General features: G+C 40.3%; 1 long non-coding RNA gene across 2 annotated transcripts in view; it reads right to left on the bottom strand.

The window, feature by feature from the left end:
• LOC309864072 overlaps nt 1-15,119 on the bottom strand; it is a 38,281-nt gene extending 23,162 nt beyond the window's left edge. Inside the window, exons 1-2 of one of the 2 annotated variants that reach the window (XR_014311370.1) lie at nt 14,923-15,119; nt 12,981-13,028 (exon numbers count right to left, since the gene is read on the bottom strand). This is a non-coding gene — a long non-coding RNA (uncharacterized lncRNA). The remainder of the gene's footprint in view (nt 1-12,980; nt 13,029-14,922) is intronic. The other variant, XR_014311371.1, reaches the window with a different exon arrangement.
• Nucleotides 15,120-16,182: the final 1,063 nt, after the last annotated feature.

Here is a 16,182-nt window from a genome sequence, read left to right as displayed (position 1 = left end):
AGTTGGGGAAGACATAGCTGAAGATGCAAGGTTCGAATTAAAGGAAGTCATCGCTGCAAAAGAGCATTCCAGATGGCGGGGCCAGCATGTGTGAAGAGCCTGAGGTGGGAAGAGCTTGTAGATCTGGAAAGAGGCTTTTTTGAATGGAGACCAAGGGACCAGGACCGTAACCTCCAAAAAGGCAAAGTCTACGTCATGGAGGTCCTTTGACCCATGAAGAGAATTAGTTGTTTTATCCAGTATAATGGAAAACCAACAAATTGTTTTAGGCAGAGAAGTGCCACAACCTGATTAATATATATATATATATATATATATATATATATATATATATATATATTTTTTTTAAATCAGGAAGACATCGATAATGAAGATAAGCCTCCTCCTTCAAAGGGAACTTGACAATAGTAATTATGCTAAAAAGCAAAAGTAGTAAATTATAGGGGAAGAAAAAGAGAGGCCGTTGTACAAATATGTGTTTACTTCAGATTTTTTGCTAACAAAAAATAAGACTAGAAAATTTCAGAAGATCCATTTTAGGGTTGGACGAACTTAAAGTCTATCCATCCTGGAAGTAGGATCTGGCATATTCTGTATGAAAACAAGGTGAAAGTCAGAGCTTTTAGTCACTTCAACTCTTTGGGCCCACAGCCATTGTAGGAGTCTGGGGGTAGGGGCAGAAATAGACCATAAATACATTATACAGAATACATTACCCACTAAGCTTAGCCTTTATTTCAGAGCATAAAAACACATGGTATTCCTAAGTATACTCCACATCTAAAATTAGCTAACATCTAAGGAAATCTAACATCTAAGAAAAGTCAGAACTCCTGAAATACCAAAAAGAGCAAGTCCACAGCATTCCCACTAATTTTGAGTAAGACCTGCCAGAGCTAGGATCCAGTCTTTTTTGTATGTTTACAGCCTGTCTCACATTAGATAATTTTTTTTCTTTTTCAATCCGATGTAATTTTTTTTTTTTTTTTAACAAAAATGTGGAGTAAACCCGAGGCCAAGATTGTGGAAATCGATTTTAAACAAATGTGTTACAGAAGCAAGCTAACCCCTAGGCAGGAGGCAGCAAGGCCACCTGAAGAGTCAGGCCCTGTTATCAGACCACAAAGACCTTTTGAGGTTGCAATCGACAGCTTCCAATTGGGCCTGAATGGTCCTATCACTGAAGACACAGCACGAGGTGCCTAAACCATTTGCAAGACTGCTGTGTGGGCCGATGTCAGCCTCCCTGGCCTTGCTGCCTGGATTCTACACGCTTTGTACTGTTTACCCTCTAGTTCCTGTGGCTCTAAATCAATATCTTCTTTTTTGTTACTGAAGCTTCCCTTTAAAACAGAGGAGCAAGATTCAAAAGAGAAAGTGTGCGAAAGCATGCTTTTTCTGCATCTCGACAGGCTCTCGCTCCCTCTTAGAACACCCACCCAGGAGGTGGCTGTGAATGATAGGAACTGTGGAAACTGAAAAGCCAGTCTGCTGACAGCACCTGACAGGAATGCCAAAACCCACGAATCCCAAGCCCCCAGCTTATCCTTTGTTGACTCTCCTCCGGCCAGTCCCAACTAGGCCCGGTGTCCCTGCAGGTTTCCAGACCTGTCCCTGAGGGACTCACATGCAATACAGGGACGAAGCTGTGTTTCTGGGGCTTTCTTCCTAATGCTAACAGAGGCTGTCACCCTGACTTAACTTTTTTAACCTCTCTTTTATCAAATTCTCAGGTAGCCATAGCAATTCCAAACTGCAGCCAACTGAGTCAGACGATATTACAAATTAGCTTGTGCAGGCATTCCAGTATTGAAAGAAATGATGTCCTGTCGGGTACAGTAGGCTGTTTGGAGCCGCCTCACAAAGCTTGATCAACAGTCTGGAGTCCGCATCACTGCGATGTAAAATACCACCCTGGTGTATGGTATTTGGGGTAAAAGATCACCGCCACCACCACCCCCAACACAGTTGGCTCGGAATCATGCTCAGTGCCTACTGGAGGCAGAAGTCATTCAAGTGACACTCTGAGGAAATCCATTTGAAACTTGATTCCACATTTTTATGATATGGCAAAGGATTTTCTCTAGCTTTTACATAGTTGTATTCCTTTCAATTCTGTCCTCTTTGCCTGAGACACCAAGTGGCTCCGCGTTGCCCAGGGAGCTTGAGGTGGCCACTGCCATACCCCCTGCTTCAGAGCAGGCAGTAGGAGGAGAAGCGTTCTTCCCAGAGCAATGCTGCTGCTGCTCCAAGGTATAAAAACCACAAAACACCCTCAGGGACTTAGGAAACCACAGAAAGATGGGATAAACAAAATCATGGAAATGCAATGTTATCAAGAGCTAATGGGATTAGAAAAACAGATACCTTAAGTAATCAAAATAAATTAATTTTAAAATGTCCTTTGTTGAAAACTGTTCAGCCTGTGTTTTAAGAATATAATAATTTAGGGGAGCCTGGGTGGTTCAGTCATTAAGCGTCTGCCTTTGGCGCCGGTCATGATCCCAGGGTCCTGGGCTCAAGCCCTGTCCAGGCAGGCCTCCCTCCTCAGGGGGAAGCCTGCTTCTTCCTCTCCCTCTGCCCCTGCTTGTGTTCCCTCTCTCACTCTTTCTCTGTCAAATAAAATTTTTAAAAAGAAAATCTTAAAAAAATTATTATAATAACATTTCTTTTGTAACAATACCTGGCAAAATATAAGCTTTATATTTCCAAAATTCTTTACCTGGAGCCAGGCTACTGAGGCTGAATCCATTTCAGTAGTCACTTTTAAGTTGTTAGTTAAGGCAACAAAATTCATTATATCTGAGTTTCTTCTATAAACTGGAGCCGGGGTGGGGGGGTAATTTTAAGAATCTCATAGTACTGATGGAAAGGTTAAATAAGTTAATGTACGTAGAAAGCTACTACATGGCCCACAATAGGAAGAGCCAATAATTTTCAGATGCTATTCTTATTACTCTTATTGTTATTTGTCACTGTCAACATCATCTTTGTCTTCATCATCTGCATCTTCTCAGTGAATTCCCACAATAGAATATAGTAAGGAGCTGTGGGCAATGTGTTCTACTATATAAATATAAGAAACTAGGTCCCTTAAAGAATGAATGAATGAATGTTTAAGAATTTACATTTTTTTTCAATTTTTTTCAGTGTTCCAAGATTCGTTGTTTATGCACCACACTTAGTGCTCCATGCCATACGTGCCCTCCTTGGTACCCCCCCACCAGACTCACCCAACCCCCCAGGCCCCTCCCTCCAAAGCCTTCCATTTGTTTCTCAGAGTCCATAGTCTCTCATGGTTTGTCTCCCCCTCTGATTCCCCCCAGCTCACTTCTCTCCATCTCCCCATGTCCTCCGTGTTACTCCTTATGCTCCACAAGTAAGTAAAACCATATGATAACTGACTCTCTCTGCTTGACTTATTTCACTCAGCAGAATCTCCTCCAGTACCATCCATGTTAATACAAAGGTTGGGTATTCATCCTTTCTGATGGAGGCATAATACTCCATAGTGTATATGGACCACATCTTCCTTATCCATTAGTCCGTTGAAGGGCATCTTGGTTCTTTCCACAGTTTGGCGATTGTGGCCATTGCTGCTATGAACACTGGGGTACAGATGGCCCTTCTTTTCATTCCATCTGTATCTTTGATGTAACTACCCAGCAGTGCAATTGTAGGGTCATAGGGTAGCTCTATTTTTAATTTCTTGAGGAAACTCCACACTGTTTTCCAAAGCGGCTGCGCCAACTTGCATTCCTACTAACAGTGTAAGAGGGTTCCCCTTTCTCCACATCCTCTCCAACACTTGTTGTTTACTATCTTGTAGACTTAGGTCATTCTAACTGGTGTAAGGTGTTATCTCAATGTGGTTTTGATTTGAATCTCCCTGATGGCTAATGATGATGAACATTTTTTCATGTGTCTGTTAGCCATTTGTATGTCTTCTTTGGAGAAGTGTTTGTTCATGTCTTCTGCCCATTTTTTGAATTTATGTATTTTTTAAAAATAAGATTTTCCAACAAATTATAGCAGAGTCATGACTGGAATTCTGAGCTCTTTCCACTGACAACATCAGAACTTGCTGCACAGAGTGATACCAATATCACTTCAGTGTTGGGTTCACTATACCCTTGTAGCATTTTCTTAAGTCATTGGTTACAAATTCCACATCCCCTGCTCAGTGTCTATTTTCTCCTCACATTCTCTTGAGGGCATTGGGTGTTAGGCATTAGGATAGCCTGTAATGTCTCCTGACCCCTAGATACTACTCCATAGTTCTTTTATTCATACTCACCTCTTTTAAATTACAATGCACTTGATACACAGATAAATTTCTCCCTATTTTCTGGGGACAACGTCTTCATCCTCCTCCTCTCTTCCTCTTCCTCCTTTTCCTTCTCCTCTTCCTCCTCCTTCTTCTTTCTCTTCCTCCCCATCTTCCTCTTTTTCCTCTCTTTTCCTTCTTCCCTCCAACTTTCTCTACATTTCTTTTCCATCAAGTATTCCTCTTTTCTAAAGTACTTTCAAATTATTTCTTTTTTTTTTTTTAACTTTAAACAAGAAAAGACCTTCCCTTTCATATCAAATCTTTACTTTCCATTGTGACTTTTCATTAGTGGTCCCCAATCTCTCTCCACTCACTCCCATATCCTATAATCTAGCACATATGTTTGCCAAGCTTATTGGGATTTCTTGCTTCAAAGTCACCAGGAAACAGCTTATTATTGTATTTGATACCATTTTTTCAGCCTTAAATCCCTTCATCTCTCAAGCAGTGACACCAGAGGCCCCATATCTAGCTGCACACTCTTCCTTAGCACTCACTGCATCTATGCCATCCTCACACTTCTCTGTCTCCACCAATAGTTGTCTTTATTTCCTCACCTGACTTTTTTTTTTCAATTAAAAAAAACATGTTAGAAAGATCTGTCTTCAAACCCTATTCACTCTGCCTCCTTTATTTACTTACCTGTATTATGGATCTGTAGTTAAACTCTGTCTTCTCACTAAAACCTGTTCACCTCCCAATGATTTCCTTATTTCTTATCCTGATCCTGGGTAACTCTCAAGAGATTGGAAGTAAAAATGACCTGGGGTTAAATCTGAGCTCTTCCATTTACTATGTCATTCAGGAGAAGATCTTAACTTCTCAGAACTTTGGCACACCATCCATAAAATGAGGCTTTGGATGAGGAAATTAAAAGTACATACAGTGCCATCCTGTAAAGGGGATCATGAGAAGTGACCTCCTGCCCACTCTTGACTCCCAGCCTACCACACACACGTCTCTTCTTCACTTGGGCATTCCAGCACTGAAATCAGCACTATACTGGAGTCCTTCTCCAGTCGGGTCTCCCGTACTTAGCCTATCAAGTCCACCTGTTTTAGTGCCTCCTTTCTTTGGGTTTTCTTTCCACCTCCAGAGCACATCCCTCATTGCTCACTGCTCGCTTATCACCACAGCCTTCTCCCCAGTTTCACTGCCTCCAATTTCTCCTAGCCTTCAATCCACCCTGGACAATGGCACTCGATTAATATTCCAACCCCATTGTTCAAAACAATTACTTTCCCAAGGCAACCTAGCTAATAAGTAAGACACAGATTTAAGTGCAATGTATCTATTCCTGAGTCCATACTCATAGCTAGAAGCCTCTACCATCTCCATGTCAGTGTTTGGTCCTAAAATTCAACATCCTTCATAATCTGACCCTCACTACCTTTCCATGCATCCCTTCCAACACACCTAAACACAAGTGTTTGATTTACTTTCACTTCCTAACATAAGTTTTCTTTATCCTTTAGGTTTGTTTCAACTATGAGCCACAAAATACTAACTCAAGTCTTTAAATAGTTATGGGATTTATTATCTCGTGTAACAAGCCTAGAGGTAGAATATTTCCTGAAGTATTTAATATCACACCTTAACATTAAATCTAAGACCAGATTCCCTCCATCTTCCTTCTACTTTGCTACATTCAATATGATCTCATATGAGCTCCCTTTGTGGTTGCAAGATGGTACCACAGCTCTAGGAAGTATGTACAGTTAGAACAATATCCAATGAAAGAAAGGAGAGTAGCTCCACTGGACGCCATAATTTGAGTGAAGAATCGTTTCCCAAACCCCACCTTTCCCACCACAACCTCCTTTGACATTTCATTGGTCAGAGCTTTAACACTATCACTGCACAATTTGTAAGCAAAGCATTATGAAGCCGGACAGATTCAGCAGCTTCCAACATTTTTGAGAGATGACCACAGCGAAAACTACATTGTACACACCAACTCACTACTTGCATAAACACATTTCATAATGCATATATAAAATGCAAATGGAAGTTTAATAAAATAAAATTCATCCTTATTGTGTGACACATTCAGATACTCTTTCTTCTATTTTATTCTCTATACTTCTCTATTCCATTAATTTAAAAAAAAAAAAACACTAAGTTGAACTCCCTAATAGACTACTACCTGCACTTTGAAGAACACTAGCTTATAATGAGAATTTACTCAAGTATTATTGGAGAGCGGTGAACTCAAGAATATTGTCAGGTCAATATAGTCAAATGGGAAATGACTACTTTAGAGACAGCTAATAATTTCTCATTTTTGTGTGTCTTAGATTATATATTCATCATCCACCCATATATATGACACCCGTCCCTCAACATTCATTTGCTAAAATAGGAATGTTTCAAACTTGGGATATTTCGACTTGCTGCCGGAAAGGCTGGAGTTTTTATTTACAATTAAAAAAAAAAAAAAAACTGACATTCCTCAGTAGTTTGTAAGTCACAGAAAATAAATCAAGTATTTTTTTTTTTTAATTTCAAGATCTTGTTTCTTTTGATGATACAAGTGGGGTAAAAGGTCATGGGAGTTCAATTAATTTACTTTAAAATGCTCCTTTTAAATGATGTCCAAAGAATAAATCACCAAAGATTAATCAAGAAAAACTAAGTCTCTCCCTCGTGTTTGGAATGTCTCAGGATCTGAGGACAGCTGGCCACATCTCTGTTCTTCCTTCTCCTGATTCATCTTGTTCATGATCCCAGGGAGAGGTCACCCTGGGGCCCTAAATAATATGAGCTTGCACACAGAGACTGCCACTTTCTTCCTGCAAGGACCATACCCTTAAGAACCTTGCTGTGCTCAGCAAGGGCTTTCAAGAAACCGGACTTTGTACCCAGTCCTGCCTTTCACCCACTGAGTCTGTCTCTTCACAGGCCTGTGATCATTTTTTTTTTTTTTTTTAATTTTTACAGTGACACATTGGTGTACCCAATGTGCCTGAGCATCCGATAGGTAGGGCGGATGGTGCAAGGCTACAGGGAACCCCACACAAATAAGCCATAGTGCCTGTTCTTAAGTGACTTGGATTCTAATGCAAGATATAGTCCTGCAAACAGTTATTTAAACAGAAATTTAATAGCGGAGGTTTCCAAAAAAGGACAATGACTAATACTTGGCGAGATCCCACTAAGTTCCAGATACTGAGTGCTAGACCATTTATGGGAATGACCCCCATCAAAAAGCCATCACTCTCTTGCAGTAGCATCATCTATTTTGCAGATGAGGAAACTGAGGCCAGAGGGCCCCAGTAACTTTTACAATGGGACATACTTAGTAAGCAGTAGAGCCCAAGAGCTGAAGGAAATCCTTTAGACTCCAAAGTTTATTGTTCTCTCTGTCGTTTTCTGCGCGTCTACAGGCAAAGGAAAATTTTACCCAGATGAACAGAAGACATATTTGAAATATGCCTTTGAAAAAGAAGGATGTGCTCCCCAATGGTAGGGGGGACGAGCAGGGTACTGGGTGTAGATGGCAGTCCTTTGATGAGTTGTGCAGGCTGACAAGGGTAGGCCGGGTTCAGGGGAAGCTAAACGGTACAGTTTTGTTGCCACATGAGGTGTGCTTAGAGGAACAAAAGAAGGCAAATCTAGAAAAGGGGCTAAATTCCAATTCCCTCAGTTTTTATAGTTCAGTAGAGATTTCCAAAGGAGGAAGTCCCTTCTGCAATTTGCCTATTGGATTGTAAGTCGCGGCAGGGGAGCTGGGGTCATTCTGGAAGGACATGAACAGAGGCCACCCTTTCAGAGCAGGAACCAGATAGATGTTCTGATCCTTCATGACCCTCCCAGTGAAGGTCAGTGCTTTGCAGCAAGGAGGTCTGCAGTTTACCCCAAATGAATGAATAACAGACAAACAATTAGGGTTTCCTGCTCTCTTGCCATGTTGCTTAAGAAATGGGTCAGGGTGAGTTGCTGGACAGTGAGTAGAGGGACCGGGACCGACAGAGCTGAGCTCAGGACAAGCTTAACTTTTCCCTCTGTACCTGCCTCCAGATGAGCGAACTAAACAGCATGGCTGTTTGTTGGTTCAAATATCATCTCTTCTCCAGTTATGCAGAAATAATGTGCCAGAGGGCAGAAAGCATCCAAGACGAAACACACAAAAGGTAGAAGAGGCAAATGTGCTAAAGGATTTGCAGTGGGATCTCCATAGGCAATAACCCCATGGTTCGTACTACCAGACCTCCAAGCCACATTTTTTTAGACACCATTCTGGTATTTTCCTTTAGATGAAGGAAGAAAGCAACCGAAAACTCTAACTGCAGGCTACTTACTGCCATGTGAGTTAGGTGACAGGGAGGTGACAATGGGGTGGCAACTTAGCTCTACATTCTCGGTGTAGCTTTGTGCAAAAGCTCAGCTTCAAAGGCTTCACAGTTTGTTAATATATAAATTCCTAGAAGGAAGAGAATGAAATATGTAGCAGAACTGTTTTGCAAGATTAGTTCGCTTGGCCTTACAGCCAGATAAAAATGGGCCCCTTTGAAGCCACAGCCACGGCCTGAGCAAGGGAAGCCAAAGCTGTGACAGTGGGGAGGTGAGATGGAGAGAAGGTCATACTTAGAGACGCATCCGCTTCTGATACAGTGAAGGCTTTGAGTTCTTAATAAATGGTCGGGAGTTACAGTCACACTAAACAGGAAGCTGTTGGTGCCAGTTGTTTTTAATGCTGGATGATACCTCCCATCAGCTTTTATAGGCTAATCACAGGGCAGTAGGAAGGTGTGCTGGCCACATTTAACGTAGCAGAGGTCAGCTGGGAAATCCGAGTGTTATCCAATAATTAGTAAACATGGTGTATTTGGACGTGTCACAAGGTCTGTGACTCTGGTATCATGAAGAGGACAACTCTTCAGATGCACCATATTGAGTATCTGGGGTTTCACCCTGCAGCCCTGTCCTTTTAAGGAAACGTGAAATCTGGAAGAGCAACGTAAGAGCCAGTAGGTGACCCTTCTGCTGAATTATCATGTGATCACCACTGTCTCACGCTTAGCTGCAGAGAAGTGAAATATCAGTTTCAACCTGCAGTGAGGAAAAGCATTCATTTTGTAAAAGCCAGAGTCTTTGTGGATTTTAAGGTGAATGTATATTAATTTATCAAAATACAATGTATATTAACTGCCACATATGTTCATAAAACATAATGAGATATTATCATTAACATCAAAAAAAAAAAAAGAAACAAATATTAAAAAGAGTTTTGAAACCAAAAAATCCAGTGTCAGAGTCTAAGTGCACCAATGTGGTCAATAAATAGTTATTCCTTCTCTAGCCTCTCATTTTCTCATATAATCTTAAACATGATTTTGATCTTTAAGCTGCAGACCTACACTAAGCTTTGGGAAACACAGCATAAGAGACAGCCTCTCCCCACCTCTGTCTGTCACTCTCTCTTTTTCTCTCCACTTCATAACTACATACACAAATGCATTCCCAGGTACAATTAAAATTAAACATAACAAGAAAGCCAATTCTTGAAAAACCTAAATTCCTTTTTTTAATTAATGTATAATGTATTATTTGCCCCAGGGGTTCTGATCTGTAAATCATCAGGTTTACACATTTCACATATTCACCATGGCACATCCCCTCCTCAATGTCCATAACCCCACCCCCCATCCCTCCCTCCTGACCCCCAGCAACCCTCATTTTATTGCATGAGATTAAGAGTCTCTTATGGTTGATCTCCCTCTCAATCCCATGTTGTTTCATTTTTTCCCTCCTACGCCCCATGATCCCCTGCCCTGCCTCTCAAAATCCTCATATCAGAGAGATCATATGATAATTGTCTTTCTCTGATTGATTTACTTCACTCAGCATAATACCCTCTAGTTCTATCCATGTCATTGCAAATAGCAAGATTTCATTTTTTGATGGCTGCATAATATTCCATTGTATATATACACCACATCTTCTTTATCCATTCATCTGTTGATAGACATCTCGGTTCTTTCCATAGTTTGGCTATTGTGGACATTCCTGCTCTAAACATTCGGGTGCACGTGTCCCTTCAGATCACTACATTTGTATCTTTAGGGTAAACACCCAGTAGTACGATTGCTGGGCCATAGGGTAGCTCTATTTGCAGCTTTTTGAGGAACCTCCATACTGTTTTCCAGATTGGCTGCACCAGCTTGCATACCCATCAACAGTGTAGGAGGGTTCTCCTTTCTCTGCATCCTCGCCAACATCTGTCATTTCCTGACTTGTTAATTTTAAACATTCTGACTGGTGTGAGGTGTTATCTCACTGTGGTTTTTAAAAAAATCTAAATTCTATAATGAAGAATTTGATAAAATGCTTCTAAATTATGCCCATACAAAAATGTTTGTTTGTTTTTTTTATTTTGTTTTGTTTCTAGATAGGAAAATAGCAGGATATTTATTGACTATTGGAAGAAATTCACTATTCTTCATTTGTAAATCCAGGAATGATAGACTGAGGCACTTAATGAGACTCTTTCTACCATCATTAACCTGATTTGCCAAATCTTCACTGGTCTGTCCTAGGCTGTGTCTAAGTGAAGAAATCCTGTAGCTATGATGGGATGATCTTTTGACTTTGGTAAAAATAAAATGAGATGAAATTTTTCTCTTGTAAGTTGAGTTCCCCTGATGCCTCATTGCAATGACTTGCTTCTGGACTGTGGTTTCCAGGTAATCACTCTTAACAGAAAGACGGTAAAAGTAGAAACAGAGGACACTGTTGAAGGCTTTGTAGTGTTTGAACTTCAAAAAGGAAACTATTCTAGATGAATTGGTGGATCTGCCTTTCTTCGAAGGTGAGGAAACTCCAGCCCCAGACACTTAAGAGGTTTTGCCCATAGACATGATCAGTAGCAAATCCAGCAAATGTAGTTAAGTGTGCATGTATGGTAATGAGTACTAGGTGTTATACTCAACTAGTGAATCATCAAATACTACATCAAAAACTAATGATGTACTACTACATGCTGGCTAATTGAACATAATAATAATAATATTAATAATAATAATAATAAAATTATTCAGTATCACATGAAAAAAAAAAAAAAAAGAACCCAACTTTTCTGCTTCACAATTCAAGGTTCTGTCACTTATGTCACTATGAGGCAGAAAAACAAAGTAAAATTTGTCATTGTAAAATAATGAAATGCTCACCCGAAAAAGGTAAAGAGCTTTTCAATAGGGCAGATATACATCACTGTGTCAGGAATCAGGCACCATGCTAGCAGGGAGCTTCTCTGACTGTCTTGAAGCTGTTGCCCACGCATCCCCACCTCTGCCCTCTGGTGCTGCTCTTCCTCCCCTCTGCAGTGCTGTTTCTCCATTCTTTACATACTCACACGTGGTTTTGTAGTCATATGTTTGTAAGCCTATTTTCTCCACTAGGTGTTAAATTCATCAAGGATATAATAGTTTAAAAAATAAGTTTGTTAAATGAATAATGAATAAGCTTAAGTGGGTAGGAGAAGAATAAATGAAACAAGATGGGATTGGGAGGGAGACAAACCATAAGTGACTCTTAATCTCACAAAACAAACTGAGGGTTGCTGGGGGGAGGGAGGTTGGGAGAAGGGGGGTGGGATTATGGACATTGGGGAGGGTATGTGCTTTGGTGAGTGCTGTGAAGTGTGTAAACCTGGTGATTCACAGACCTGTACCCCTGGGGATAAAAATATATGTTTATAAAAAATAAAAAATTATAAAAAAAATGAATAGTGAATAAAGAAAAAAAAATATATATATATATTTCTGTTTCAAAACAACAAGGAACATAATGAAGTCTAAATATTATGCTATAACGTATGTTAAATTCTTCATAGAGGGCATTTAACCTTGTCAAGTTACATATTAGTAGCTCAATGACATCTATTGAATATGTACTCACTCTTCTCCTGGAGCTGTCAAAAAGTGTTAGAATCCTTCCACGTGTTAATGGTTTCACTTTTAGCATTCATTGATTAAGAAGAGATAAATGGATGGATGGGTTTTCAGAGGTTCGACTTCACCACTCTACAATCTCCCAAGGGACCCTAGCCCACACATTGGAAATCTCATGAAGCTTAGATGGTTCTAATACCTAAAAAGAAACTTCGATCCATCATGAAAGTCATTACAAAGGAGCAAAGCACCCACAACATGAGCAAAGTGCAAAGGTCTGAGAGCAAGAGGGAAAGAGACAGGAGAGGGAAAAAAAAACGAAGGTCTCCATTGCTTCTTACTTCAAAATATCCCCACCAATTCATAGGTTATTGCCAGTATGTAGCTATTTCACTGCCTTCAACCCCTTTGTCACAAAAAGACTCCATGTTCCTAGGCTGCATGAGAGAGAACACATACACACTCACTTATGCACACACACACACACACACACACACACACACTCATACATATTCATATGCACGTGTTCACACACACCCACCCCAGAGCTCCAGAGGCTACATCAAAGAAAAATAGACAATCTCTGATTATGTTTCATATAAGCCTGTAGAATTCCAAGTAGATTTCTAGGACTCCTTTATTTTTTTTAACCTATTTTATTAGCCAAGACTGTTCTAGTTTCAAGTGATGGAAATCTAACCTGAATGGTTTAGACAAGAAAGTAAACAAAGGGAGATGTAAAGAATGTTTGGGCTTACTGAAAAGTTCAAGGGCAGAGTAGCTTCATGCAAGGCTGGATCCAGGAACTGAAAAAAAAAAGTCACCAAGACTCAGTTTTTGCCTACCGCTGGTTTTCTCCGAAGTGGGAATTACTGTCAACAAGGCTCGCTCCTCACGATGTAAAGAAGGTGAGCTAAAGCTCGAGATAATAACTACAGCAGAAAGTGACATTCTTTTTCCAGTGGTTCCCACAAAATCCCATGACTGGCAACAGGTTGATGTGTTCTACGTCTGATCCACTCCCTGTGGCCAAGAAGGTAAGAGGTGTTGATGGAACAGGTATGGTTTCCATGTGGGATGAACAGCCATTCTGTTTTGCTTGAGACTAAGTCCAGTGTCCAGAAAACCCTTGTGTAAATCAAGATGGTTGGTCTCCCAGTTTTCATGGAACACTAAGGATGGGATTATTTCCAAACTATGGGTGTTGAAAGTGTGCATAAGAGCAAGGGGGTGAGTGTTAGGCTGGGAAATGCTCCCTACACCTACATATGAACACTAGAGCCGTGCTGAGCAATACAGTGCCTGAAAGCGCCCGCTGGTCACTTGACATGTGGCAGTCTACATTCTAGTCAAAAGTAGGTCTGAACTGAGATGCCCATTAAGAGTAAAATGTACACTGGATTTTAAAAACTTAGTATAAGAGAAAGAATGCAAGGTATCTTATTAGTAATTTTTTAAATTAATACTATTAGTTTACTTGTTGAAAGGGCAATGCTCTAGAGATGCTGAGTTAAATAAAATACACTTTTTTAAAAAAAATTTAACATGGCTATTAGAAAATTTTAAATTATGCACGTGTCTCACATTGTATTTCTGTTGCTTGGCCGTGCTATAAGTTTCTTAACAAGGTAATAATATATTTATGTCACGGATACGTGGTGACATATTTTAAAAGATGCTTTGAGTGTATGGCATCCTTTTTTTAAAGATTGATTTATTTATCTGAGAGAGAGACAGCACGCAAGTGGGGGGAGGTACTGAGGGACAGGGAGAAAGAGAAGGTGAAATCAAGAGTCAGCCACCTAACTGACTGAGCCATCTGGGTGTCCCTGAACATATGGCATCTTTAATAACAAATGATAAATTAGAGAACATCAGGCCCACAAACAGTGAGAGAAGAAAAACACCAAATTCAAGACCAACTTATTCATTTACCCCTTCCTCTCCTCATCTGTACCAGGATCAGCCTTAAGTAGAGGGACTTCATACCCAAATGAAAAAGAGGCCTGTCCTTCAAAAGCCCAGAAACCAGAATGGAAGGGACTGGGGGAAAAAATTATAATTCAAAATAATGTTGTCAGTAATATGAAAAACTCTTGTGTCCGTGATTTAGCTGTTGATGTAATTCATTCTATCATCCAAGTAAGTTTTGTGTATTTAATCCACAGACTGCATTTTCTCCTTTTCTTACATGCCAGGTTCCTTGAGACTAGGAAGAATGCACTAATAAGCTGCATACAACAATTGTTTTGGTTTAGAGCTCCCTTTTTACTTGATGATCAAATTCTTCTTCCTCTCTTAGTTATTCTTACCAGAAGCAGGTTAGCTCCGTGAAAACTAATGGGCCTAGGTTCCAAATATTGCCAATGGTCCTCACCAACTCCTTTTATGACTGGAAGTGGTTAACTACTCTGTGCTTCATTTTCCGCCAACAGCATTGAGGAACCAGATCCTAAGTGACTCTTCAAGCCCCACTCTTTGAAAACACACACACACACACACACACACACACACACCCCTTTGCTTGCAATTTAGCTTATTATTGTTAATCATCTGAAAATACCAAACGCTTACAAACACTCCAACTTACTGCAATTGGACTCCCTCAATGTAACTATTTTCAGTCCCAGGGAGGGCTCTGCATACTAGCAATCGGGTTCCCTCTAAACATCCTTGAGAATGTTTATTTGAAAAGATTACCTTGTTTTCCTTCTGGATTAAGTCATGGTCACTGCAGAGAGAGGTGATCTGGAAAGATGACAAGCAGTTTTTGATAGTTCCTCAAACACTGCCCTTGTTAAATGAATATACCCACAGAAAAACAAAATGTCTTCTAGCCCACACACGTTAGAGACATTTTTCAAACACCTAGATTAGAGAAGATAGGTATTACAAATAACATATTTGCTGGAGAGAGTGAAGAAATCACAAACTTGCTTGGATAAACACTATTAAATGCATACTTAACCAGTGGATTGCGACAGTTCCCCTCTGGCCCTCACTGACAAGCTTGACTCCAGCTGTAAATTCGGTTGCAAAACTTCCTTGTCAGAGAACTCACCCTGTTAAGAGGACTCAACCCTGGCTTTGAATCTGCAAGGACAGAAAAATCAATGTGACAGCAAAGCAGTTGTTTGTGTCAGACCTAACCAAGGAGAGAAACGGTTTTAAATTAATCATGATTTAGGGATGCTAGTGAGCGGGTGCAAAGGCACATTCCTTTGGAGTCTCTGTGAAAAGGGAAAAAAAAGAGCCTGGAGCTCTCTGCTGAGGCTACCCACAGATCCTGCCCTTCTGTTATAAACAGAATTCAGTGTTTATGGTGGGAGTTGATCTTGTGTAAACAGATAAAATGCAACCAAATCTACTATGAGCTTTTAGTTGAATAATTATGCACAGTATCTCTCCATGTGTGGGGTAAATAAATGAAAGTTTCATCTTCTCTCCTAGAACCTGTGAGCTGAGTTCCATAAAGCTGGGAAGATTATAGATGGTATGCTAAATTTTGATTCCCCACAAAAGCAAAAGGCTGGTGTGAGCCTCTTATCTCGAGAGAGTTCAAGCATCACCTTCTAGAAGTGCCTTTGTCCATTCTTCACCTACCTTGGACAACCAGACCATCCAAATAAGAAAAAGCATTTTGTGCTTGGCTTAATACTCAGCGCTCTCAAAGCTGTTACAGAAGACCTGCTGAGGTTCTGTTCAACTGCTACCATCAGATGGCACCTGTGAGGCAGTAAAATTCCTAATGGTGGAGGTGAGCTCTACCTCAGCCATCAATCTCTGTTGGCTAAACAAAAGTTTCAATTAAGAGATGTCTGCCTCCATTGCTGATTTAAGTAGTTGGGTCTCCATTGGAGAGAAAGACATCCTGGTCAGCTGACTTCAGACTGACTTTGTTCCTGTACCAGGAACCACATCTCGTTAACTCAACAAGTATCAACCCATCCAGGCTGAATT

This window comes from Mustela nivalis, assembly GCF_964662115.1.
Source record: "Mustela nivalis genome assembly, chromosome: 5".
In the NCBI taxonomy this organism is placed as follows: Eukaryota; Metazoa; Chordata; class Mammalia; order Carnivora; family Mustelidae; genus Mustela; species Mustela nivalis.
This window is presented reverse-complemented; position numbering and strand designations above follow the sequence as displayed.